Source organism: Lepidochelys kempii, chromosome 1 (genome assembly GCF_965140285.1).
Source record: "Lepidochelys kempii isolate rLepKem1 chromosome 1, rLepKem1.hap1, whole genome shotgun sequence".
Lineage (NCBI taxonomy): Eukaryota > Metazoa > Chordata > Testudines > Cheloniidae > Lepidochelys > Lepidochelys kempii.
The window spans coordinates 284,394,005-284,398,301 of record NC_136380.1 but is presented as its reverse complement, the minus strand read 5'-3'; the positions used below and the strand labels follow the sequence as shown (position 1 = coordinate 284,398,301).

General features: G+C 35.1%; 1 pseudogene; it reads right to left on the bottom strand.

Moving 5' to 3' along the window:
• Nucleotides 1–1,666: 1,666 nt before the first annotated feature.
• LOC140909490 (zinc finger BED domain-containing protein 5-like) lies at nucleotides 1,667–3,848 on the bottom strand (annotated as a pseudogene).
• Between the last annotated feature and the right edge of the window lie 449 nt (nucleotides 3,849–4,297).

The following is a 4,297-nucleotide window of genomic DNA, read 5'->3' as shown; positions in this document are numbered from 1 at the left end:
CCAGGAGTACTGAACCAGGATTGTGGAAAAACCTCCAAAAATGTGACGCTTATCGCAGGTGGTGTCATGAGCAACAAAGGCAGGGTTCAGTATCTAGGGGTTCCTCTTGATATTACAAAAAGAACCAGTTTGAGCCATCTCCCAGAAATCTGCTAACACCCCTGGTTGCCTCTAGGAACCAATATTTCCCCTCTTGTAAGCGCTGAATCTGTGTCTAACAAAATAATTTTTTTTATTAAGAGGAGAGGGAACTTCTTTTCTGCTTTGTCTTTCACTCAACACTGTACCCACAGCATATCTAAAGTTCAGCCCCTAAACCAGCTTATCAGTGATTCCAGCTTTAACGATCATTGACCAGAAACAAGGACTCTCAAATGAGCCAAATCCTTACAAAAGAATAAACAGAACAGAATAAGGTCATACAGCCTGGCATGGTGCCCTTTCTCTCTTTCCTATTAAGTCTCTCAATGGAACCATTGGTAACTTCAACAAGTAATAACCTGTGGATTTATGGAACTGAAGGGGGATTGAAGATCTGCAAGGTAACTTGTTGGCAGAGAATATTTCATATTTATACGTAAAGGCCTTGATTCTTCCCACATAACATTTCTTGAAATTTATGACTCCCTCTTTTGCTTTAAAGTAAAAGAATTCCTAAATAACATTCCTAGCTATGTTGGGGAGGAAAGTTTAAAAATAGAAATTACATATATCAAGCTTTTATATTTTGTATCAATTGATCTTAAACGCTTAGGGGTACAAGTTATTCTTGATAGCAATAATTATTATCAATCTAACTTTGCCCCACATTTAAACAAAATAGCCTAATCCTTGTGAATTAAAGCAATGTGTTACTAAATTGAGTTGAACCTATAACCTACTGAAAAGGATAGAGTTACCTAGATTTCTATAAAAAGAAAAGGAGTACTTGTGGCACCTTAGAGACTAACCAATTTATTAGAGCATAAGCTTTCGTGAGCTACAGCTCACTTCATCAGAAGCTTATGATCTAATAAATTGGTTAGTCTCTAAGGTGCCACAAGTACTCCTTTTCTTTTTGTGAATACAGACTAACACGGCTGTTACTCTGAAACCTAGATTTCTATATTTGTTGGCAGTGTTACTGAACAGTGTCTCCAATCTTTTTTTTTTTTTTAATTTAAAGAAGCTGGGTAAGGTAATTACTAAGTCTAGTTGGGAATGGTGATGCCCTATGGTAAGATGAAGTATTTTAATTACATCTAGAGAGAAAAGAAGCTTTTATTAGCTAACATTAAGACTTACTAATAGGCATCACTATAAATATACATTCACCTACAGCAGAGTTTCCCAAACTTTTTTGGCCACGGAACACTTTTTAGCCTATTATGGAACATTTATAATATTATTTTATAGTTGTTTGGTTTTCAAATAAAAAATTGCTTTATTTATGCTCAAATATATTTCATTTTATAAAACAAAGCAAAAATACAAATTTAAAATAATTTGAACTAACAATTTCTAACTGGAAAGTGCATATAAAGTAACACAAAAATCAAGTGCAAGAGTCAAAATTAAAAACAGTGTTCTACTTTAAAAAAATTGTTTTTATATATACACAAACACCAAACAAATTAGATTTTTACTAGGAAAATCTATTTTTATAAACAGGAATACAAATTTGGATTTAATGGGATTGGTGTTTCTGCATTTTTCTATCACAAATTCGTTTGATATTAGGAATAATGCTGGGAAGTTGAGTCCTCATGTCAGGTGCAGCATCAAGTCTATTCCTATATTTGGTTTTTGTTGAAGTATAATAAGAAAATCCTGTCTCACACAAATGAGGAAGGAGCACTTGAACTGCACGTTTAGCTACATTAGGGTACTCTTCTATTAGGCTGCTCCAAAAATTATTCAGCGGAAGATCCTTAAACGTTTGTTTCCAATCAGAATCAGAAATTAAGTCAATTAGGCTTTCATAATCGTGCGCAGTAAAGCCGACTGCTTTGGCTGTAATTACAAACAGATTTTGAACCCAAGCATTATCATCAGTAGTTGTAGGAAAATATTCTAATAAAGAGGCCTGCAAGTCACGTAAGTGCTGTAAAATTGTGCTGGAAACTTCTTCATGGACTGTAGAATTTATTTCAGTCAGAAATTCATGTAGTTTAGGGAAGAAGTTGAAGTTATTCTGTTCTACAGAAGATGCCCAGAATTCCAGTTTCTTTTTTAACGACGAAATTTTATCCATTGTAGTAAAAATGGTCACATTCTTTCCTTGCAGCGACAGATTAATTTAATTTAATTTTGCAAAAATATCTGCAAGATATGCAAGTCTCATTAGCCATGAGGAATTTGTCAGACAGTCATTAAATTTTCATCCTGAATTATCTGAAGTGAAGAAAATACCAGTAGTTCACTACGAAGCTCAAAAAGCCTCACAAGCACTTTTCCTCGGGATAGCCACCTCACTTCTGTATGTAAAAGAAGCGTTTGGGGCTGACTACCCATTTCCTCGCACAAAATTTTAAATAACCTGGATTGAAGTGGTTGAGATTTGACAAAATTGATCATTTGTACTGCTTCATCGAGCACAATTTTCAGATATGCTAGTATTTTTTTAACTGCAAGTGCTTGTCTGTGTAGAACACAATGACTCTTAGTGCTTTCTGGTGCCACACTTATGATTCACGTTACAGCTCCCTTAATCTTCCCGATCATTGCCTGAGCACCGTCAGTACATACATCAATACATTGATGTATGTATACATCAATACATTTCCCCCAACTAATTTCATGCTTTCTGATAAAATTGTTGATGCAGTTGAATAATTCTTCTCCAGTCGTGCAGCTTTGCAAAGATTCACATAAGAGCAGGTCCTCTTCATTAATATTATTAAATCTATATCGGACAAATACTAGTAGCACAACAAGTCCTGAAACATCAGTGGACTCATCTAGCTGCAATGAATACTCGTGGCAAATTTTCAGTTGGCAAACTAGCTCTTTGTCTATGTCATCAATAAGATCTTTAATACAGCGTGCAACAGTATTATTTGACAACTGTACAGCATCAGTGTTTTTACCAGACTGCTCGCTCAACATGCACATTATAATATCTTTCGCGCAAGGCTTGATAAGCATTTCTCCAATACTGTGAGCTTCTCCGGCAAGCGCTATACGGTAACTTACTCAATAAGATGCCTCTGTTGCACTTTCGTTGTCTGTTTTAGCAATTTTAATCATCGAAAGTTTACAATTTCCAAGTGAGGCACACTGCCTCTTGAAAAACGTTATATCTTTGTCTTTGTATTCAGCGTGCTTGGTTTCCAAAAGCCTATGAAGGTTAGCAGGAGCCAATGAACTGTTTGCTCGTATTTTGTTGCACATGATGCACTGTACATCAGGAACATCTTTATTTTCAACACACGTAAAACCGAAAGACAAATAACTTTCATCGTACTTTCGTTTCAGTCTTTTAACATCTGCTTCTTCTTCTTTTTTTATATACTTCGGTGGAAATTCTTTCACCTTGGATAACTCACTAGTACTAACAGATTTTTCGGCAACAAAAGACTGTGATCGTTCATCCTCACTTTGAAGTGTCACAGTATTTTGCTAGTTTATTTCAGCCACAGTTGGAGTACCAGAAGAACTTGCTTTTCATTTCAAAGTTCCTTCTTTTAGCCATAAATCCATGGTGATTAGGTTTAGTAACAATATTTAGAAATACTGATTTTTGTCAAATTTTGTTTGTCACAAATATTTATATTGTTTTGAGTGAAGCTAGTTTAGTTGTGCTTATCGTACACACAGTAAAGACCTACCGGTTTGAACGTGTTAAGTGAATATGTTATATTCAACATGGCGTAAAGAGAATGGTGTGTGCATATGGTTGCAGTTTGCGCAGCCTCAAGTGAAAGGGGTACAACGTCACTAACTGAAAAGTGCCCGAAAGGGGTAGACGTCAACATGCTTGCATGCCGCGTTCTCTTTATGCCATGATATTCAATATGAGATCTATCAATAACTGGGAAAAGAGTTTTATGTTAAATTATAGTCATTCAAAAAGAGTTGTAAACTACACTTCAAAAATGCCAAATTTAAATTAAAAAAAAAATTAAAGACCATTTTTTAAAATTACGATTCTTTCATGGAACACCTATTCACATCGTGCAGAACACCAGTGTTCTGTGGAATACAGTTTGGGAAACGCTGACCTACAGATATGATTTTATAAAATTACTGTTAGTTAAAGGCCAAAAAGTTCCCTTTTTTAAAACACTTTCAGCATCATTTCTTTGCCTACAGAGCT